General features: G+C 39.2%; 1 protein-coding gene across 10 annotated transcripts in view; it reads right to left on the reverse strand.

Moving 5' to 3' along the window:
* LOC136863154 (uncharacterized) overlaps window positions 1–24,536 on the reverse strand; it is a 989,332-nt gene that overhangs the window by 241,605 nt on the left and 723,191 nt on the right. The window contains exon 1 of one of the 10 annotated variants that reach the window (XM_067139506.2): window positions 13,291–13,314. The exons of the other annotated variants lie outside the window; for them this stretch is intronic. The gene's annotated coding sequence lies outside the window, so the exon portion shown is untranslated. Of the gene's footprint in view, window positions 1–13,290; window positions 13,315–24,536 lie in introns of those variants that run through there. 10 annotated transcript variants of the gene reach the window in all.

Below are 24,536 nucleotides of genomic sequence, written 5' to 3' on the forward strand. Positions count from 1 at the left end.
ACGAAAGAGTAGCTGTAGCTCATAATGCAATGCCAAGAGTCATTTAAATAGAATGTTCAATATAAAAAGGCAAAAAACAAATAGAATGGGATGCAGATTCCACTCAAGCACTCCCGTGACATGACTACAATAAAATCTAATGGGGCAGAAGGTCCGGAGACTTAGAGAATAAGCCATATTACATTTCGACTAAGACCAGGAAAGTACATGACCGAAAAGCAAGAAGGAATAAAATAAATTTAGAAAAGCTTAGTCACAGTAATACAATATGAACAAGCGAAACGAGGGAAACGAGTGTCTACACTCGTACTTCCTTATGACATTACACCCGCTCGGGAGACTACACTCGTAGAAACCTATCTTTTACAAAAATAAAGAAAACCATAGATGAAAACAAGGTATCCGTGGCGAACGGGTATCAGCCCCTAACAATATTCCATTAAAGAGAGTTCATTCCAGGTCACTAGGTGGCATTCCAAACCAAATTAGTGACTTCTGATAACAAGCTTGGACATTACGTGATTTTCTGAAAGTTCAGCATGTCTCCGCGAGACTTCTCCATACTCAGGCGTTAAAAGTGTTACCTACCACAAGGGAGAGGCCCAACAGTTGGTAAAATAATAATAATAATAATAATAATAATAATAATAATAATAATAATAATAATAATAATAATAATAATAATAATAATAATAATAATAATAATAACACCTCATCACCATGCATTTAAATGAAGCTCCTTAAGGCACGCTATCTATCATACAAAACTTGAAACAGCTAGTGCATGAAGTTGGGACATTGATCAGAAGATGTCACTACTAAATGACAGAGTAATAGGTCATTTTAAGGTTTCCTAAACTGACTTCTTTGTTTTGTTTTGGTGTATCACAGAAAGTTTGCACATTTCTCCATAGATGTCTCCACTAAAAACTGAGGTCATGCACTCTAGTGCAAAGTGGAATAATTAGAAAGTAAAAGAAGTTTTGTGTTTATAGGTTTTCCCAACTGAATTGACTTTCATTATTTTTGATACTTCAAGGTTTGCAACACTTCGTTCTCATCCCGCCAGCTTTGGTTTTTGACCAATCAAAAATTTCATGTATTTATTTTTCACCCAATCAAACGTTTATTGTACCTATTTCATCTGCCAATAAAAATGAGAGGGTGTGTCCGGATTTAGTCTAGAGCCTTCTCGAAGCTTCCCCTCGGGTATAAAAGCCATAGCTTTTTCGAGCTAACTTGTCTTATTGATCGTCGAATTGCTGAGTGTGTGTGTTAAGGCAGGAGGCAGGGGCCTCTATCTTCGGCAGGCAGAACATCAGCTAAGGTAATGGCCAACAGTTTTTCCATTTAAGTAGTTATCTCCGCAAACTAACTATGTAACCGTCTATTTTCTAAAATGTAAACCTTCTTCTTTCTAATGTAAAATTTGATAAAGACTTAAACTGTAAATCGGAGACAGAGAGTGCGTTACCCTCTCGAATTCCCCTTCAATTTGTCTTGAGGTGACTACGATTTTGTAACTGTTTTTCTCCTGTAAATGACCAATTAACTTGTTCTTCTAGTCACTTCAGTAGTGTGGGATTCGCCTCTGCATCATCGGGCCACAAGCCCAAGTAGGGTTGTAAACTTGGTTTTCAAGGAGCGCAAGTGTACGCCTCCATACCCTGTTGAGTTTGGGCCAGTAATTTAACCTGTTCCTTTTCAAGAAGGCCCAGTAAACTGGGTACTAGATACCCCTTGTAAACTAAAAAGTCATTAAGATGGTATTGTAGGTTGTGCCTAGAGAGGCCAGAAATTGTAAGGTATTGTGCAAAGTGCCTTTAGTAGGCCGTAGGGTTTTGGGAGCGCAACCTCCTAGGTAGAATTTTTAGAGCATGTAAGCTCTTTTCTGATATTTGTGTAATATTGAGTGGTGCCTTGGGAAGGTCGTAAATTTGTAACTGTTGGAATAAAGTGCTCTTGAAAATTGTGTTTTGGGAGATTTCTCTCCTTATCTAAACACACCTTTAGTAATTTTGGAAACTTGTAAATCAGGTGGTTGAAGCTCAATATTTGTAAATTACCAATCCTTGGGTTTTCTATTTTTGTACCTGAAAGTTTGTTCTTTTGAAAAATTCTGTTAAAATTTGAGATCTGAAAAAAATACTGTATAACCATTATTTTAAAGTTTTAAATGAATCTTTGACTTTCGTAGATAGACCCATTCCAGCCCATATTTCACCTCTGTGATCCACGAAAACTCGGTAACAATAATAATGATAATGATAATAATAATAAGGGGGTTTCAGGAACGGGTGTTCTTGCATCAACAAATATTGAACCTCAAATCCATCCTTTCTTATCTGAAACTCAGGAATAAAGAATTGGTGGTAACATTCATAGATTTCAAGAGAGCATATGACTCGATAGGTCGTACTACCCTGATCGGAATTTTAAAGAAATTTGGCCTAGACAACAAAACCAGAATAATCATCCAACAAACATTGGCCAACACCACTTCAAAAATATTTATGGGAGAGATTTCAGACGCATTTGAAATCATGACAGGAGTTAAGCAAGGAGATGGACTATCACCTCTACTCGTCAACTGTGTCCTTGAAAAGGTCATCCGGGAGTGTCGCAAAGAACTGAATAATCAAAGAGGTAAAATTGAATTCAGGCTAGGGTGCAAAACCAAAATTTTGATACTGATTGCCTAGCCTTTGCAGATGATCTTGTACTTTTCTTATTCCTTAAACACAGCCATGGGACAGGATTTACAGCTTAAAACACAAGCAGAGAAGGCAGGCCTACAGATCTATTTTGAGAAAACAAAATTTTTAACTAATATCAAGCTGGCACCCAGAGAGCTCACAATGGGACAAGACAAAATGATACGAGTAGATAAGTTCAAGTGTCTGGGAATCACCAAACTTGTCAGAGAAAGAAGCCTGTACATTACGGATAAACAAAATGGAAATGACGTACCATTTAACCAAAAGCGTATGCAACATATCTCTCAAAGCAAAGCTGAGGCATTACTGCAGTGTCATCCGTCCAGAGGTCTTATACGCTTCAGGATGTCTTACAATGAAAAGAACAAAAAAGTCCTGGTCGAGAAACGGGTAACCAACGAAAGGCGGCATAACAACGAACTATACACCCACGAAGAGAAGATTACCGATACCATTCGGAAAATAAGAATTATCTTTCATGGGCGTGTGACACGAATGTACCAAACAAGACTGACCAACCGCATCATTACATTCTTTCAACGTGCGCGTAGAGGCGCGCGGCTGTGAGCTTGCATCCGGGAGATAGTAGGTTCGAATCCCACTATCGGCAGCCCTGAAAATGGTTTTCCGTGGTTTCCCATTTTCACACCAGGCAAATACTGGGGCTGTACCTTAATTAAGGCCACGGCCGCTTCCTTCCAACTCCTAGGCCTTTCCTATCCCATCGTCGCCATAAGACCTATCTGTGTCAGTGCGACGTAAAGCCCCTAGCAAAAAAAAAAAAAACATTCTTTCAGCAGAAGAAAACCAAAGGGGCTTGGTTCATTGAGGTGGATAGAGACCTTGAAGAAGTGGGAATCACAAATAATGACATCCAGGAACGTGTCCCGCTTAAGAAGAAACAGAAAGCGTTCCAGGGTTTCCGAGACAAGCCAAAATTAAAAGAGGAAGGGCATGGACGCAGGAGAGGAAAGAACGACACTGAGAACGCACGCGGAAGCACTGGGCAGACATCGAAGCCAGAAGTAGCCAGCTGAAATGACGTGGTCCAAAGTTGGCCGATACGACATGAATGAATGAAAAGAAGAAGAAGAAGAAGAAGAAGAAGAAGAAGAAGAAAATGACATATCACTGTAAATACTGCGGCTGTCTATCAAGAGACTGGATGTCATCACCACGTCATTTATTTCTTAACGACATGCGCACTTACCGTAGGAACAAGCACGCCACGCTGGGTGATGGTAATTTGTTTTTGCGACCAGAGCGCCAGTCTTGCGCCCAATTTTTGGGAAATAGAGGTATAATCAAAGCTTTATGTACTCAGATCTCTCTAAAAACCGTACGTGATCTTAATACGAACTGTCGGACATCCTATATGAACAAATAAATAGGAAGTTTGAAGAAATAAATTAATGGATTATGAGCCATTTTATCGCACATTATTTTGCTTCTACGGTAAGTACCAAACAATGCATCCTAATCATCTGGGATCCTAAGTTCTTTACTCGGTTTGTTTGTCATCACAGGCTCCGAGAGATCACGGCACGTAAAACCAAGCAAGTTCGTAATAAGACGTATCTGTTGATATCGTGACCATATACAAAGGGCCTCCAGTTATACGTGGAATCCGAACCACGTGGACGTGACTTTTCATTTCAAATATCCCACATGTATAGGCTGGGATTCGAACTGCGACCGCCTTGGTGTGGAGCGTCCCTGGATCATGTGTATGTTTATATGTATGTAGAATCACTAACTTCGAAGATAGGTTAGATCCAACTGCAATGGGTTTAGCGTTGAAATAAAATGATCAATTATTCATTTCCACTGAGAGCAACAGGTTGGCTGTAAATAGCGTGTGCATTAGATTAGATTACAATGTACAGAAATTATTATCACGACATCCTTCTGGAACGTGCAAGGCAGAAGAAACAGGGTAACACTGAAGAATGCCGAGGGAGGTCGCTCTCTATTATCCAGCAGCACTCATCAATAATCGCTGATATAATAAAATCAAATAATAGTTCATTTGTGTTGCGATGAAGTTACTTCGAGTTAAATTTATTTCATGTAAATCAATGCATCTGATTTCTTCACCATTCCAACCTGATGGACCTGTTCAGAAATAGTTGATGCGGACGTACTGGCAAATTTTCTGTCCTTAAAACAAGGATTTCCCTCCACAGATTATCTCAGAGCGACTTTAGGACAATAGCTCACCCTCACGTCAGTTATCTTCACCTGGAAGGTTTGCGTCACCACCGTCCTATACACCTCAACAAGTGAAAATAATACTTTATAAGTAAAAGGAATTCATATGAACGATTTGAATAGGAAGGGATTCTTCTTCTTATTCTTCTTCTTCTTCTTCTTCTTCTTCTTCTTCTTCTTCTTCATTTTGCCCATTCGAAGAGCACTTAAGAACTTGCTGGTTGACTTGACGGCTTTCGCCTTGCTATCCTACCGGGCGAGATGGCCGTGCGGTTAGGGGCGCGCAGCTGTGACCTTACATCCGGGAGATAGCGGGTTCGAACCCAACTGTCGGCAGCCCTGAAGATGGCTTTTCGTGGTTTCCCATTTTCGCACCAAGCACATGCTGGGGCTGTACATTAATTAAGGCCATGGCCGCTTCCTTCCTGTTCCTAGCTCTTTCCTGTCCCATTGTCACCATAAGACCTAACTGTGTCGGACCGACGTGAAGCAAATTACAAAAAAAAAAAAAAAAAAAAAAAAAACCCTAATCTTCCAACATCTTTTCTTGAATTCGCTATGTTGTTTCTTGCGTTCTTCTGATAATTTCTTACTAGGTTTCTTTATGGGTTCCCCCGTAAATTCGTGCTTACTATAGTTACTAATGTTCTACTGGCTCCACAATTTCTTACAAGTCTCCTGAGATGTTCATTTCTTGTAGGTCTTCCTTTGTTTCTTCCGTCCAGTTTATCTTGGAATTCTGTGAGTTTATTGTATAAAATAACCCTTTGGTGAATCTGTTGTCGATTCTAAAGATATGAGATAGCGGATCGGTCACGGAAGCCAAGCGATATGACTGAGGATATCGTCACTCTAGTAATGGAATGGCTGAGCAGGAGTCGTTTTGGCAGCTCAGGAACCTCAATATTTTTTGTAATATAATTTGAAAGCTGTTTGTAATCTTATCGTTTCGTACACAGATTATTTAACATCCTATCTTTTACGACCATACGTCGCATGCTCGAAGTCTGTCGGCGTTTAGTGAAATGTTATGGAACTTGAGTTTCACAGCCGTCGGCTTAAGTTATATTTGAGAATTTAAACTGAATGATATTGAATCATGATTTGAGACTACGTAATTTGTAATAATAGTGCCGGATTGTGAATTTGAAGATAGTATAGGCCTACTGTGAGCCCCTGCTTAAGTAAAATATACTAGGTAGTAAGCAAGGTAGGAAGAGAAGCTTAGTGCATATTTATTTATGTAACAAATTTTCCTTCTATAGCTCTGACCTCGGTACAACAGGATATTCTTAACAACTCATGGAACGTTAAATCGTGGAGAACATTACTTTAATTTTATGATCAATATTTTCAATTGGAATCATGCTTGTTGATAATAGGAAACATCACTTATTGTCTAAGGATATACTTATTTCTCAAACGATTTGTTGCAAAAGCATTTTACGTAATATAGACTCGTGAATCGAGCTGTAATGCCAGCCTTTAATGAAGAAACTACCTGTGGAACATTGTTCTTTGGTACAAAGGACTGATGTAATGATTGATGACATTCACCATAGAGGCACAATTGGCGAGATGTTGGTGTTCTGTTCTCAAGACAGTGAAGACAGTGGATTCAGTCTCGGCTGGAGTCGATGACATGGAGGTATTTTAATACCACAACTCCGAGGCTGCCAGTATATTAATGGATTCTTGTGGAACAAATTTCCGATAAATTAACTGAGATATTTCTTGTGTTGAATACTTTGTCGTAATAGCAACCAGAATTGGGAAGTAATTACATTGAAATTAAAATATAAATCCCTTAAAAAGACAGAAACCTTCCCTCCTGCTCAGAATACACACAAATACCAGCTAGATAATGTTGTTACATTACGAGTAAGTTGATTGCGTGGTATGGGTCGCGTAGCTGTGAGCTTGTACTCGGAAAGTGGTAGGTTCGAATCCCAGTATCGGCAGCCTTAAAGCTGGTTTGCCGTGGTTTTCCATTTTATACCAGTCAAATGCCGGAGCTGTATCTTAATTAAGGTCACGGTCGCTTCCTTCCCACTCCTAGCCTATCGTCGCCATGAGACCTCTCTGCGTCGGTGCGATGTAAAGCAAATTTTTAAAAAATGTGTGCCTATCCGTGGTTGTAGTTAACACGTTTGCGATGGAAGTAATACCTATGTAGTCTAGTGGTTAGTGTTTCAAGGGGAAAGATATGGCTTGACAGGTACGGGCCGCATTGCTGTAAACTTATATTCGGGAGATGACGAGTTCGAACTCCACCATTGGCAGCCATGAAAATGCTTTCCCATGATTTCCTAGTTTCACACCAGGCAAATGCTGAGTGTATACCTTGATTAAGGTCACGCTCGCTTCCTACCCACTCGTGGCCCTTTCCGGTCCCATCGTTAGTGTGGCGTTAACCTAATAATAATAATAATAATAATAATAATAATAATAATAATAATAATAATAATAATAGGCTGATTTTTGTGGTCGTGAGAGTGAAAGAACGGCTGAACCGATTGACATCATAAACACTCTGACGAAAGCTCTTTGCCTGTAGATTTTCAGAGTGTCTTTAAAAGCATAACGATTTATTTCCATATATTTTTAAATTATTAAAGAAAAATGTAGCATTATGAATGGACAAACCGCTTGCCAGTACTTCAAGGCCACCTGATGGTCCACTGCCGGCCATGTGCGTGACAGAAAGCATATGGTGCGAGAAGGGAGGTGAACGGGGGCAAGCACGCATGCTCAGACGGACGTCTTCCTGTTCCAGTCTGTGTCTGCATTACAGAGAGTCGCTTAGTCCAGGCAGGAGAAGCTATTTGGCGTAATGTTACTGGCTCTTTGCAGCTATCCCTATATTTGCTAGCTTGAAGCGATTTCGGATAAATTTTAACGTTTCCTTCTCCGTGTCGTCTCTCCCTATGTTTGTTCACTTCAGTGACTTCGCAGAACTTTTCTCATGTCGTAATTTTAACACTAAGTGTGAACTGCTTCCATTCCGGTAGTTAGCGAAGTGAGTCAATCTTTCGTGTCATACTAATGTGCTAATTTTCAATTTCGATTTGGCCGACATGCTACTCATAACAAATGAGGAACAACTTCCAATTATTAACGATACCATTGACATGCTCTGAGAAAACAAATGTCAAGAATCCATTTTTCTCGGATGGTCCAGGGGGCACTAAAAATTATTTAGGATACATAATACAAAAGCGCTTCAATTTAGGTCTTCGTGTTAAATCAATAACGTGCTGCCCAGCGATTAAACAGTGCACATTACATTTAAAATTCCTCTAAATTTAAATGGGATCTCGGTGTCTGGATTAGAATCAAATTGCAAAGCAGCTAACGATATTCGATTAGCATTGCTCAATATGGGATAAAGCCCCAGTGGCAAAAATATATTCATTAATGTGTGTGAATAATCTTCTAAAATATATCATAGGTAACGTCATTCCTTTCTTTCTGGCACGAAAATTATTGTTCTTAAGGGATATTTCATAAAGGTTTTGCCTGTTTTGCCTTAAGCTTATCGTCAAACAAATGAGTGACTGAGTAAGAGAAGGGGCTAATCCACGAAAATTCAGAAATTCGTTTTATCGTGTTTATGCATAGTACTGGAATCTCTTAGCAATCCTGTGCAATACTTGTTGTTGTGGGATAGTCCATTGTCTGTCCAAATACACACAGAAATCTGAGGAACTTGGGAATCAGGTGTACAATTAGTAAGAGAAGGGGCTAATCCACATGTCTTAGTCAACTGGAGCGGAGGGTCGAGAGTGACATGTAGTTACTTTTCTAATCAGAAAATGTCTTGTGGTGGCACAGACAGTGGTTTTATTGTGAGTAAATGTAAAAAACCTAAACGAAACGAAGACAACTGGAAGAGGTCCGTAGCTAAGACACTGAGAAAAAGTGGCAAAGGTACTTAATTTAATTGTATGTAGATTGAAAACTGTGCTCTGTTACATTTAAAAGATGTAATTAACAAGATTGTTGATAAAACTAAGAAACTTGTGCCAGCTAACATAATAGGATTTTACAAATTTGCAAATTACAACTTACAAAATGTTTTTTGTTCGGTCTGATTAAACAGAAGTCATGTAGGAGAGCCTATGCAAACAGGAAAGTGAGCCTAAGAGAAAAGTAACATACTTCTGTTACCTAAAAAATGAAATCGGTGAAGCGGTGTGTTTGGAAGAGGTGACAATGATTTTAGTGATGCAAGTTTGAATTCATTTTCTGGGTCACATTCCGTCCCATCAGTACCATGTCAGGACAAGGGAGGAAGACATGGTAAGTGCTGGAAAATATAACTGACCGTCAATTTAATTTTGCATGTAAACATATTAACATGTTTCCTAGGTACGTTAGCCACCTTAATCGAAAGAAAAACTCACACAGAGCTACATAAGGTCAGTGGCATCAGTTTCTGAAATACGCAGACTGCATCACAAAGAACACGAGGAACAGTGTGACGCAGGCCCTCCCCTTTCATATGAGAAACACTTATATGTTTTAAATCAAAACTTTAACGTTGGATTTAAGGCACCTTTAAATGACACTTGCGCAGTATGCGATGAGTGGAGGGCTACGGATGAGGGTGATATCGCTTATACAGTTAGGCTTCATCAAACAAAAGTAGAACAAGGATTCAAAACTCTGATGCCAGAAAAGACTCTAAAGATTCTACTTATGAATACTTAGTTATCACATACAACTTACAGCAGGCTTTACCTAAAATACCTACGGGAAAAGTATTCTGTCTCAGGCAGCTCTGGATGTTGCTGTTTGCAATGACGAATCTGGTATCATGTGTATGCGGACAGAAAACATTGCATCTCGGGAATCCTGTGAAATCCTTCTGAAACGTTTGGCTGACAACCAGTCAACACAAAATAAAACAAAACTCTGGTTCTTCTCAGATTCTTGTAATGGCCAAAATATTACTCTGTATTACATGTCGGTACATACTGGGAAGTTTGATGAAATAAAACATTCGTTTCTGATGCTTAGCTACACATTTTTAACAAGTTATAGTGATTTCGGAATGATAGAGAAGACAGTATCGACAAGTTGATTATGTTTACACACCCGAAGAATGGTGAAACATTGTTAAAAGGGACCGGGTCAAAAAAATCATTTACCGTAGTGGACATGGAATGTGCAGAATTCTAGGATTTTAAACCACTCTTAAACATTGTAGAGAAAGACAAACTAAGTGTTGAGGGTAGAAAAGTACTGAGTAGAGAAGTAACAACAATAAAAGTAACAAAAGCAAGCCAGGTTTCCTATTCCTTAAGTTCTCATTCTTACATTCAGAGTTATGGACAAAAGTTCGTATTTTCCTAAAACTACCTGGGTGGCCAAAAAAAGGAACAAAAACACGCCTTTTCTTACAAGTTGTTTTACGTCGCACCGACATAGGTCTTATGGCGACGATGGGATAGGAGTTTTTACCCGGTAGTTCAAAACCATACACTAGCGTCAACAAATTAATAGCCGGGCTGAGTGGCTCAGACGGTTAAGGCGCTGGCCTTCTGACCCCAACTTGGTAGGTTCGATCCTGGCTCAGTCCGGTGGTATTTGAAGGTGCTCAAATACGTCAGCCTCGTGTCGGTAGATTTACTGGCACGTAAAAGAACTCCTACGGGACTAAATTCAGGCACATCGGCGTCTCCGAAAACCGTAAAAGAGTAGTTAGTGGGGCGTAAAACAATTATTATTATTATTATTAACAAATTAATAGTGAATTGAATTCTTTTGAATGGATGGTTTGATTCCACATATTCTTATTCTAAAAATCGGAGCCGAACGCTTCCCAACGGCTCATACACGGAACGAGATTACGGCCTAATTGTAAGCAGAACGTACAAAAATGGTTTAGATATGGAGATACAGCTGGACAGAGAGCTGTAATCTCTCAAACTGACTTAACAATATCCGATAAGAAACTTCCACTTTCTTTCAAGAGGCATCAATTTCCAATTTACTTGGCATTTTGTATCACGTTCAATAAACCTCACGGGACGTGAAGGTCTCTCTCTACCTCAGACTGTTTTTTTTTTCTGCTAGTTGCTTTACGTCGCACCGACACAGATAGGTCTTATGGCGACGATGGGACAGGAAGGGCTAGGAGTGGGAAGGAAGCGGCCGTGGCCTTAATTAAGGTACAGCCCCAGCATTTGCCTGGTGTGAAATGGGAAACCACGGAAAACCATTTTCAGGGCTGCCGACAGTGGGGTTCGAACCTACTAACTCCCGAATACTGGATACTGGCCGCACTTAAGCGACTGCAGCTATCGAGCTCGGTCAGACAGTTTTCAGTCATGGACAGTTAAATGTTGCAATGTCAAGACAGCGATATTTTAAATTTGCAATAGTACCAGAAGGCAATTGTACAAGGAATGCAGCAAGAAAGTGGCAGCGCGGTTTGAGTTACGTAGCTGTCAACTTGCATTCGGGAGATAGTGGGTTCGAACCCCATTGTTGGCCGCCCTGAAGACAGTTTTCCGTTATTTCCCGTTTTCACACCAGGAAAATGCTGGGGCTATACCTTCATTAAGGCCACGGTCGCTTCCTTCCCAGGCATCTCCTATGCCATCGTCGCCGTATCGGTGCGACGTAAAGAAAACTGTAAAAGAATAAAGTACCTACAAGGAACGTCGTAAAGAAGGAAATCCTTCAGTAAATATTTAGCCCACTGACAGTCATGTCTTGATGGGTTTCATCTAATAATAATAATAATAATAATAATAATAATAATAATAATAATAATAATAATAATAATAATAATAATAATAATAATAATAATAATAATAATAATAATTTCATGTGGCTATTTTTAGCACGGCGCTGCCTTTGTAAGGCCGATCGTCCGACGAAGGTGGGCGACATCTGTAAGGTAAACTGCATGCTATTGTAGTGGAGAATAGTGTCGTGTGTGGCAAGATACATGGATGTTGGAGATCGTACAAATATCCTGTACCCGAGTTAGGGGAATTAATCATTTAAAGTTAAGATCACCGACCCGGCCGTGAATCAAACCCGGGATCCTCTGACCCGAAGGTGGCTGCGCTGACCATTCATCCAGAGCCGGACGTTAACCTGTTAGCAATAGGTTTTAGGAAGCTGTCCGATAGGCTCCGGGTTCGATCTGTCACGAATAGAAATCCGCAGTGTCTTCGTTTGCGCTAATAATAAACAAATATATTGACAACATGTACATTAATTTTTGTGCATTTGACCTAGCTTTCATTCTACATGATAGGTTAGCGTCCATTATCAGCGGTATAGAAGTATTAAAACCTTATATTTTGATATGTTCATTTGCTGTACATTTTAGTAAAATTGGTTTATAAAGTGTAAAATTATGTTCATGTTGTCAAATTTTCATTTTCGGTATAATATGTTTTATGTAACTTTAAAATAGAACTGTACGAATATTTCTACAATGCACACGCAAGATCACTCTGTGTCATCAGCTACCTGCTCCGAGCCATCAGCAATTAATTATGATCCTACCATTGATTTTATGGCAAAATGACTCTTACCATTAAATTTAGGATATGTTGGTTGATCCTTTGTCGACGTTTCATTGAAACTCGTCTGGTCCAACCCAATCAGTTCCCTTGTTAGTATCGTGAAGACATCTTAGAAGCCATTTAATTCACGAAAGTAGTAGCCCCAGTCTGGATGGTAGTGGTATTTGTTGTGATGATCACACAATAGCTGTTCGTTTGTAGGTTCCAAGGCCTACCACACACTGCCATTGAGTTTGGCTGAAGGGTATAAAAGCATTCACCGTATGATTGCTGGGTGTGCCAGGAATGATGGAGAACGTTCTCTTCTATACCTAGCCATTCAACAGTTTGGATGCTTGGTTAATACATGGCCTGTGTTAACTTAATAATGGCTGTTAAAACAATTTCATTTTGGAAGGTTTATTACTCTTCGGTTTCTGTGTTTAGGGCTACGTATAACGTAGTCTTCAACTCCATACACTTTGTGTGTATGAATAATATCTGATGATGTAAATATTGGTGCGTATTTTCCTTGTGTCCATTTGGAACTATAAGATGGAAAACTAACCTACTCCTGTACTATCAGGAGATTATACTGAAGAGTGTACCATCACTGTCTCCATAACCAGCGACAGGGGTGGAATTCGCGTATCAGATTTCCAACGCGTATAGCTCCCCAGTCTGATTTTTTCCCGAGCTCTGCTGGCAGGTAATTCTCGAATAAACTTTCGTCCTGAAAAATAGATTTCATGGATCTTCCACGTGACAGCCGGATACTTAACACATGGAAGCTGCGCATTATGCAAATGAGAAGTATGTACTTAAGGACTAACCTGACAAGGGGCAACCATCAGTAGCCGACGTTGCACTAGTTCGAGGTTAGCAACCTCATCCTCCGACGTAGCACAGGTGGGACTGATGAACGCTGGCGTAGACACTTCTTACTTACAATACAATCACAGTCAACATTCGACGGATCAATACGTGATGTTACCCAAACATGGTAGGCAAGCTACTTGGAAGACAGTCTGTCACACTGCTAGTATGACACATAATAAATGACAAAGTTTAATGTTTGAGCTCTAGTGAACGATGGCCCTCTTATCTTGCCAGATGATGCTACAGCCGAATGTTCACACTGGTTTTGTGCCGGGGAAAAGCGTTGCAGGAAAACCCTGCAATGGAAGTGGCCGGATTTTTGCAGGAAAAATGGCAAAAACAGTGGGAATGTGGTCGCAGGTGCAAAAGGCCCTAAACCAAGAGTTCTCAATCTGTTGTTTGCGAGCATCATGCCGCTCTTTAAATAGTATTTGGTGACTCGTTATGTGGGTAAAAGAAGTGATCGCGAGCATAAAGAGTTCCGATATCCATTTTCAATGTAAACTTTGTTGATAGTGCTGCTATCCCTCCATTATAATATTTTAGGATGTACTGACTTTAAATTTATTAAGGTGTTTATGCTATTCGTAGTCTAATCTTACCAATCACTGTATGTTTTTGAATATTTGAATATTTCAAAATTGAAATAATATAGCTGCATAGTGGCTCGTGCGGAACTTGAATTGATAGTTATCCAGTCCTTGTTATTGCTGAAATATTTTCTCGAAAACGAGAAATTCATAACTATATGGGGAGAAGAAGATACCGGAAGTTCCAAATACTGAGCAGTGTTTCTTTCAAATGTTTGGATATGTTCAGGACCACTTACCTGTGCTAGAAGGCTTTGTCGCTTACGATCAGCCCGGCTGAGTGGTTCAGACAGCTGAGGCGCTGGCCTTCTGACATTAACTTGGCAGGTTTGATCCTGGCTCAGTTCAGTAATTTCCGAAGGACTCAAATACGTCAGCCTCGTGTTGTTAGATTTACCGGCATATAAAAGAACTCGTGCGGGACAAAATTCCGGCACCTCGGCGCCTCCGAAAACTGTCAAAAAGTAGTTAGTGGGACATAAAATGATAACATTATTTATTATTAAAGGACGGTCACGATTAACTGATTCACATCGGTGGGACATTTCACATAGAGCTATAGGTGACTTCTCCCGGGACATTACTGAAATTCTCGGTAACATTTAAGCTCAAGGATCTCATTCACTTGGTGAGTGTTAAAAATAATATGTTTATTGAAGCTATTGGATACCATACTGCTCGCATACTTAGTGTTATGTATGAGCGGTGCCCTGCATTGTGACACTGGAGAAATAAAGAAGTGTCATGAAGAAATCGCCATGTTACCGCACTCATTTCATTACTTCTCTACCGCGGTTATCGTCAACGTCAAACACAATCCTGAAAGTGTTGAAAGCAACATTTCTACGTACGAAGATTATATTTACCACAATCTGAGCCTCTTCTAAAAGGTCCACCTTACTTTTGCGATGATAGGGTGGATCATGGGAGACTATTAGCAAAAATGAGTGCAATTGGACTAGACAAAAGAGTAACTGAATGGGTTGCTATGTTTCTAGAAAGTAGATCTCAGAGAATTAGAGTTGGCGAAGCTTTATTTGACCCTGTAATAATTAAGAGGGAAATTCCTCAAGGCAGTATTATTGGATCTTTATGTTTTCTTACATATATGATATGAGTAAATAAGTGGAATCAGAGATAAGGCTTTTTGCAGATGATGTTATTCTCTATAGAGTAATGAATAAGTTACAAGATTGTGAGCAATTGCAAAATGACCTCGATAATGTTGTGATATGGACAGCAGGCAATGGTATAATGAAAAACTGGGTTAAAAGTCAGGTTGTGAGTTTCACAAATAGGAAGCGTTCTCTCAGTTTTAATTACTGCCTTGATGGGGTGAAAGTTTCTTATGGGGATCACTGTAAGTACCTGGTTGTTAATATAAGGAAAGATCTTCATTGGGGTGAGCACATAAATGTGGTTGTAAATAAAGGGTACAGATCTCTGCACATGGTTATGAGGGTGTTTAGGAGTTGTAGTAAGGATGTAAAGGAGAGGGTATATAAGTCGCTATTAAGACCCCAAATAGAATATGGTTCCAGTGTATGGGACTCTCACCAGGATTACCTGATTCAAGAAGTGGAAAAAATCCAAAGAAAAGCAGCTCGATTTGTTCTGTGTGATTTCCGACAAAAGAGTAGCGTTACAAAAATGTTGCAAAGTTTGGGCTGGAAAGACTTGGGAGAAAGAAGACGAGCTGCTCGACTAAGTGGTATGTTCCGAGCTGTCAACGGATACATGGCGTGGAATGGCATTAGTAGACGAATACGTTTGAATAGTGTCTTTAAAAGTAGGAAAGACCACAATATGAAGATAAAGTTGGAATTCAAGAGGATAAATTGGGGCAAATATTCGTTTAAGAAAGGGGAGTTAAAGATTGAAATAACTTACCAAGGGAAATGTTAAATAAATATGCACTTTCTTTGAAATCATTTAAGAAAAGGTTAGGAAAACAACAGACAGGGAATCTGCCCCCTGGGCGAATGTCCTAAGTGCAGATCAGTATTGATTGATTGATTGATTGATTGATTGATTGATTGATTGATTGATTGATTGATTGATTGATTGATTGATTGATGGCAACAAATGAGGCTTTTGTCCTCTGTGATTTTCCCGCGAAAAACCTAGCTCGTAAAAATAAGTGTTCAAAAATTATACATTATCACGATGTTTTGCAAGTGTTTTCTTGCTACTTGTTTAACGTCACATTAACATATCGAAGGTTTTCGGCGACGGGAGGATGAGGAGGGCTCGGATTGTGAAGGTAGCGGCCGCAGCCTTAATTATAGCATAGATTGGTGTGAACATGAGAAATCACGGGAAAACATCCTCAGGGTTGCCGACGGTGGGGGTCGAAGCTACTATCTCCCGGATGCAAGAGTTTTACCGTCACACTAACTCAGATAGGTTTCGGCGAGGACGGGATAGGAAAGGGTTAGGACTGGGAATGAACTGACCGTGGCCTTGAGTAAATGTATAGCCCAAGAATTTGTTTAATGTGAAAATGAGAAACCATGGAAAACCATCTCCTGGGCTGGCGATGGTGGGGGATTGAACCCACCATCTCCCGTGTGCAAGCTGGCAGCTGCGTAGCCCTTTCTACACTGCCAGGTTGCTGGGTTATCCCGATGTAAGATCCATGTTGAGTATGGATTTGGCATTCTAGCTAAAAAATGACGTATTTTTCATCTCCTAGCTATATGTCACTGTTGACTTAGCCGATGTTATTAAGGCACATTGCATGCTTCACAATTATGTCAGGAGCCAAGATGGTAATAACTTTGATGATACTCAGTTGTTTCTTTTCCACTGGAAGGTATTCCTGCACATGGTATGAGAGGACAGAGAAATGAAAATCATTGAGAGATCATTTCGCAGATTATATTTTCTATTCATCTGATGTTTCAGTGTGGGATGTCTTATATCAGGGATCTGAGCCTCCGGAATAAAGAGTCCATTATCTAAATCATCCATGGCAGAAAATTCCGCAACTACACGTCGCACGACACAGTCACGGGATTCATATCTGACATGAGAATGGCTGTCCTGTGAGCTGGGATTCACGCGCGAAAAATCGGCCGAGCGGCCGCTTTTGAAAACGCACCAATTCTGCTGCATTTGAACTTTCATTCAAACACTGCAAGTCACTATTGGCTCACCTGGGTAAATTAGGAACTAAGGCGTTGGGTTTGTAACTGAACTTGCGCCCAGCTTCTGGTTCGAATTGAGCCCGATAGCTGCAGTCGCTTAAGTGCTGCCAGTATCCAGTATTCAGGAGATAGTGGGTTCGCACCCCACTGTTGACAGCCCTGAAAATGGTTTTCTATTAATAATAGAAGCCTTTACCTTCTAATACTCAAATCTATTGCGAAAAATTGTTCGTGTCACAGGTGAATGTTGTATCTAGCATGCTTGGGAAAGAGTTTTATATCGTAAAGAGATCAAAACTACACTACAGTTTGGTATCACCTGTATAAACCTAAGTGTAACCTAATATTTTAGAGAAGAAAAACCAACAGAATACCACATTCTTAGAAAACTGAGGATGGGAAAGCTATAGACTATTAATCTTATAAAGAAACTATTATTTAGATTTTGGTTTGACCCAGACAGAGTAAGCCAACTTGTCCTCCTTTGTCCGCCTGGAGTGGTAAGAACGATTAATGAAATGCTTACCCCATGGTTCATATGATTCTTAATTAATTCCTACTGTACTTATTCACATGTGTAAGAACGGTCGAAAATCTCAGAACGTTTCTAGAAGACAGAATCATTCAGATATATGAAAATAATTTTACTAAGAACAGCGTCTTTAAATCATTGACTAGAATTGGTGTACAAGTCAGATTTTAATTCTTCTGAAATAATTTTATAAATGTGATAAATAAAATATATAGGTTACTCCAAATATTACATTTATAAATATATAAACATTATAACTTCTATATAAATATGGTGTTATAAGTTATACTGTATAATAAATATTTCCATCCATACTACGTGCCTAAATGATCTTTTCTTTGGGACGTAATAAATCACATCTAAAGAAAAGTTGTAGTTCTTGTTTTATAGGCCCATTCTTTCCCTCTAGTGGAACAAGGTATGTCGATATATCAACGAATTTTTTTGCTAGTTGCTTTACGTCGCACCGACACAGATAGGTGTTATGGCGACGATGGGATAGGAAAGGACTAGGAGTGGGAAGGAAGCGGCTGTGGCCTTAATTAAGGTACAGTCTCAGCATTTGACTGGTGTGAAAATGGGAAACCATGGAAAACCATCTTCAGGCTGCCGACAGTGGAGTTCGAACCCACTATCTCCCGGATGCAAGCTCACAGCTGCGCGCTCCTAACCGCACGGCCAACTCGCCCGGTGTATATCAACGAAATTATACCTTAAAATCACTATTCTATCTCTCACAAGTACATAGTTGTTACAGTCAGCAGTCATTATCCGTTCCATATATACATTTAAATAAAGTACTCACTTTTGTGCAGAAATACTTTTTGTGGTTAACGAGATTTGATTACGAAGATTTTACATGCTCATATTTCTTTCCTCAACGAGAGAGATCTGATGAAAAGTTAGATCGATAGTTGATGAAAAATCTCGAACACATAGTAACATATTATTTACTATATTTATTACAGAAGAAGGTTTTTATCACAACATTTATGTCTTTTCTGGGAATTTTAATGGATGAACTTGTTCGATAGTTAGTAAATTTAATAGAAATTATTTTAAAATAAATTCTAGTGGAATGAGTACCTGGTTAATTCCTAGAAGCAAAGGCGATCGGATGTAGTGTTGACTTCTTTATTCTAATTAGTGGTGACGTGACTAATAGCAGAAGACTTTAACTTCTAATCCTGCAAGGGTCTTTATGACAGGTAGAGAGATATATTTAAATTAATTTAATGTAGCAAAATCAGTGTCCACCTCCTTCGCTGAATGAAATGAAATGTCATATGGCTTTTAGTGCCGGGATATCCCAGAACGGGTTCGGCTCCCCAGGTGCAGGTCTTTCTATTTGACTCCCGTAGGCGACCTGCGCGCCATGATGAGGATGAAATGATGATGAAGACAACACATACACCCAGCCCCCGTGCCATTGGAATTAACCAATTAAGGTTAAAGTCCCCGACCCGGCCGGGAATCGAACCCGGGACCCTCTGAGCCGAAGGCCAGTACGCTAACCGTTCAGCCAACGAGTCGGACTTCGCTGAATGATCAGTGTAGAGGCCCGCGGTTCGGGGATGTGTTCGATTCTCTGACGGGCCGGATGGTTAATTCTTCCGGCAATGGTTATGCAAGTCTGACAGCTGCTAGTCAAGTCTATAGGCAATAAATAATTGGTCGTCAGGCATACCATGCACCAGTAGCTGTCGTCAATCAATACTGTTGTAAACAGACAAATCAGATTCCACCATAAATTACGTAATTATGGCACTGTAATTATGGTACCCAGGATTCAGCGGTAGTGATATGTAACCTCGAACATTTAGAGTGTGCAGAGGATACAAGACATACTTAGGTGTAGTTCAGATTGAAAGGTATTGTGGTATTTTAACTGAACTCGCTTTTGGACGCTGGTCCGAGTTCAGCCTCGGGCATGACTGAATATGTTGTGATTACTTGTGTGTTTAATATGTATAACACTGTTACTCTATAGATACGAAAGTTTCTTACCTAGATATTGGTTTCCTAGTTTAAAGAAAATAAATATGATCCACAACATAGATAATTAACTCTCAGAGTGGGCATCGATCAGACTGTCAAACCATAGCGAACATAGCGTCCATTTACAGCACAGTGGAGTTAAGGAGTGCCAGTGTCTAATGCGAGCTGAGAGGAAGATATTAATACGTGACTCTCTGACAAGCCTGTTTCGAAACTGATCGACAGCACCTCGTACTTGGTGCGTACTAAATCCTGTAATGCCACTGGTGCGTATTTTTATACTTGACTAGCAAGATACCCGTGCTTCGCTACGGTATTATACTGAAATTTATAATTGAATGCTTATTGTTTTAGATATATAATCCGCCGAAATTTGTGATCTGACTCGTTTTCGGCGAGAATCCACCAAAATTCCCGATCTGACTCGTTTTCTATTAGATTACGGCGTGTCTCCTCCCATTTTTCAATCTTCCTTTCCAGCAATCGATTTTGTACTTCCCGGGCTAGGCTCAGGTATTCCTCCCGGTCAGTTGGGTCCGTAAATCTTTGCCATCTTTTCCTATAATCATTTTTAATATGGATAAAATCCTTCAGAAGATACGGCGTGGTGTCATATTGGGTGCCTTGGCGGCACTGAACACGTGGCCGGACTGCATTCTTAGTCATTAGCCGTCCAGGAGCCGTTTCCAGCGCGGTCAGCACATTTGACGACGGTCCGGAACATTATTATTATTATTATTATTATTATTATTATTATTATTATTATTACTATTATGTGTAGCTGGAATGGTTGATGACAGGGAAAACCGGAGTATCCGGAGAAAAACCTGTCCCGCCTCCGTTTTGTCCAGCACGAATGTCAAATGGAGTGACCGGGATTTGAACCACGGAACCCAGCTGTGAGAGGCCGGCGCGCTGCCGCCTGAGCCACGGAGGATCCTTATAAGTACATTAATAACAGTAAAATCAATTGGTCTCACCTCCTTCTACACCCCACCGCCGTTAAGTTTATTTACCGCACCCCCCCCCCAAAAAGAATTAAAAGAAGGCTTGTTTCTTTATGTTTAAGTAAGATTCCAAACACCAATGTTCACGTCTATTACCTTTAGTTTTGAGGTATAAGTATCCCCATAAAAGTAATTTACTTTTTTCATTTCATTTCACACTACTCCCCCCCCCCACCTAAGTGAACTTTCCCGCAAAAATACTTGTTTCTTTAATAGTAAAGGATCTTCTAAATACCAATTATCACGACTCTAAATTCCTCAGTTTTTTATTTATGTGTCCTCATGAAAGGAAATCGACTCCTTTACACTCCCGCCCTCCAAGATGGTTTCCCGCCCAAAACGCGTTTTTCTTTGTTTTTAAAGGAGATCCAAATACGAATTTTCACGTCTGTAACAACTTTAGTTTTTATTAGATGTATGTATTGTCATACAATTAAGCCAATTAATTTTTCAATTCTTTCATCCCCCCCCCCCGCTTCATTGGATTTTAAGAGAATACGTGTTTCATTACCTTTAAAGCAGATTGAAAATATCAAATTTCACGTCTGTAACATCTTCATTTTTGATATATCAGTAGCCTAAATAAAAGAATTCAACACCATTTTCAGTCACTTTTACCGCCCCCCCACCCTCCGCCAAAGTGATATTTCCGAAAACTAAAAATACACGTTTCTTTATGTTTAATAGAGATAAAAATACCATTTTTCACTTCTGTAACATGTTAAGTTTTTTTAGACATACTGTAAAAATTCTCATTTTAAAATTTCACCCCTTTTGAGTTCCCCTTAAGTGGAGTTTCCAAAAACAAATCACCTATGTTTCTTTACATTTACAGGAGATTCCAAACACCCACTTTTTACGTCTGTAACATTTTACGTTTCCAAGATATTCTGTAGATATAGTCTTTCAAAAAATTCACCCCAATTTGTCACTCCTGTTTAACCGCCATTAATTGGATTTTCCAAAAACTAAAAAATACGTGTTTCTTTATTTTTAAAGGAGATCCCATATACAAATTTTCAGTTCTGTAATATCTTTCGTTTCTGACATATATGTATCCTCATTAAAGGCATTCAACCCATTTTTCACCCTTTTACACCCCTCCTATTGGGATTTACAGGAAACAAAAAAATACGTGTTCCTTTATTTTTAGAGGAGATTCCAACTACCAATTTTTACATCTGTAAATTTTGAAGTTTTAAGATGTAGACACACTCATTTTAAAAAATTCACCCCCCCTTTTCACCCCCCAATACTTGGATTTTCCAAAAACGAAAAAATACGTGTTTCTTTACTTTTAAAGTAGATTACAAATACCAATTTCAAGGTCTGTAATATCTTCAGGTTCTGAAATATAAGTAGCCTCGTTAAAGGCATTCAACCCATTATTCACCCTTTTACATCCTTCTTATTGGGATTTTCCGAAAACAAAAGAATACGTGTTTCTTTATTTTTAAAGGAGATTCTAAATACCAATTTTTACATCTATAAACTTTAAATGTTTTGAGATATAGATACACAAATTTTTAAAAATCACCCCCTTTTCACCCCCCCCAATTAATTGGATTTTCCAAAAACAAAAAAATACGTGTTTCTTTTTAAAGGAGATCCCAAACACCAATTTTCATGTCTGTAATATCTTCAGGTTCTGAAATATAAGTAGACTCATGAAAGGCATTCGACCCCTTCTTCAACCTTTTCCACCCTTCCTATTAGGATTTTCCGAAAACAAAATATACGTGTTTCTTTATTTTTAAAGGAGATTCTAAATACCAATTTTCACATCTATAACGTTTAAAAGTTTTGAGATATAGATACACTCATTTTAAAATATTACCCCCTTTTCCCCCCTCCCTTAATTGGATTTTCCAGAAACAAAAAAAATACGTGTTTCTTTATTTTTAAAGGAGATCCCAAACACCGATTTTCAGGTCTGTAATATCTTCAGTTTCTGAGATATAAGTAGCCTCATTAAAGGCATTCAACCTTTTTTCCACCCCTTTTCACTCCTCCTATTGCGATTTTCCGAAAACAAAAAAATACGTGTTTCTTTATTTTTAATGAAGATTCTAAATACCAGTTTTTACATCTGCAAACTTTAAAAGTTTGGAGATATAGATTCACTCATTTTAAAAATTCACCCCCTTTTCACCCTCCCATTAATTGGCTTTTGCAAAAACAAAAAAATACGTGTTCCTTTATTTTTAAAAGAGATCAAAAGTACCAATTTTCAGGTCTGTAATTTCTTCAGTTTCTGAGATATAAGTACCGGTATCCTGATTAAAGGCATTCAACCCCTTTTTCACCCCTTTTCACCGCTCCTATTGGGATTTTCTGAAATCTAAAAAATACGTGTTTCCTTATTTTCAAAGAAGATTCTAAATACCAATTTTTACATTTGTAAACTTTTAAAGTTTTGAGATATAGGTGCACTCATTTTAAAACTTCACCCCCCCTTTTCACCCCCTTGGCAACGGAATATCCAAAAATCCTCTCTTAGCGAGCACCTACATCTTAATATGAATGTATCCCCAAAATTTCATTTCATTATGTCCAGTAGTTTTGGCTCGGCGATGATGAATCAGTCAGTCAGTCAGGACAAGCTATTTTATATATATACTAGCAAGATACCCGTGCTTCGCTACGGTATTACGGTATTTATAATTGAATGCTTATTGTTTTAGATATATAATCCGCCGAAATTCGCGATCTGACTCGTTTTCTGCGAGAATCCACCAAAATTCCCGATCTGACTCGTTTTCTATTAGATTACGGCACGTTTCCTCCCATTTTTCAATCTTCCTTTCCAGCAATCGATTTCGTACTTCCCGGTCTAGTCTCAGGTATTCCTCCCGGTCAGTTGGGTCCGTAAATCTTTGCCATCTTTTCCTATAATCATTTTAATATGTATAAATTCCTTCAGGAGATCCGGCGTGGTGTCATATTGGGTGCTTTGGCGCCACTGAACCCGCAGCCGGACTGCATTCTTAGTCATTACCCGTCCAGGAGCCTTTTCCAGCGCGGTCCGCACATTTGACGACGGTCCGGAACATTATTATTATTATTATTATTATTATTATTATTATTATTATTATTATTATTATTACTATTATGTGTTGCTGGAATGGCTGATGACAGGGAAAACCGGAGTATCCGGAGAAAAACCTGTCCCGCCTCCGTTTTTTCCAGCACGAATGTCACATGGAGTGACCGGGATTTGAACCACGGAACCCAGCTGTGAGAGGCCGGCGCGCTGCCGCCTGAGCGACGGAGGATACTTATAAGTACATTAAGAACAGTAAAATCAATTGGTCTCACCTCTTTCTACACCCCACCGCCGTTAAGTTTATTTACCGCCCCCACCCCCCCCCCCAAAAAAAAAATTAAAAGAAGGCTTGTTTCTTTATGTTTAAAGGAGATTCAAAACACCAATGTTCACGTCTATTGCCTTCAGATTTGAGATATAAGTATCCCCATAAAAATAATTTATTTTTTTCACTTCATTTCACACTACTCTTCCCCCCCCCCAAGTGAATTTTCCCGCAAGAAATACTTGTTTCTTTAATAGTAAAAGATCTTCTAAATACCAATTATCACGACTCTAACTTCTTCAGTTTTTGATTTATGTGTCCCCATGAAAGAAATTCAGTTCCTTTACACTCCCACCCTCCAAGATGGTTTCCCCACCGAAACGCGTTTATCTTTGTTTTTAAAGGAGATCTAAATACGAATTTTCACGTCAGTAACAACTTTAGTTTTTATTAGATGTATGCATTCTCATACAATTAAGTCAATTAAATTTTCAATTCTTTCACCCCCCCCCCCCCTTCATTGGATTTTCCGAGAATACGTCTTTCTTTACTTTTAAAGCAGATTGCAAATATCAAATTTCACGTCTGTAACATCTTCATTCTTGAGATATCA

Source organism: Anabrus simplex, chromosome 2 (assembly GCF_040414725.1).
Source record: "Anabrus simplex isolate iqAnaSimp1 chromosome 2, ASM4041472v1, whole genome shotgun sequence".
Lineage (NCBI taxonomy): Eukaryota > Metazoa > Arthropoda > Insecta > Orthoptera > Tettigoniidae > Anabrus > Anabrus simplex.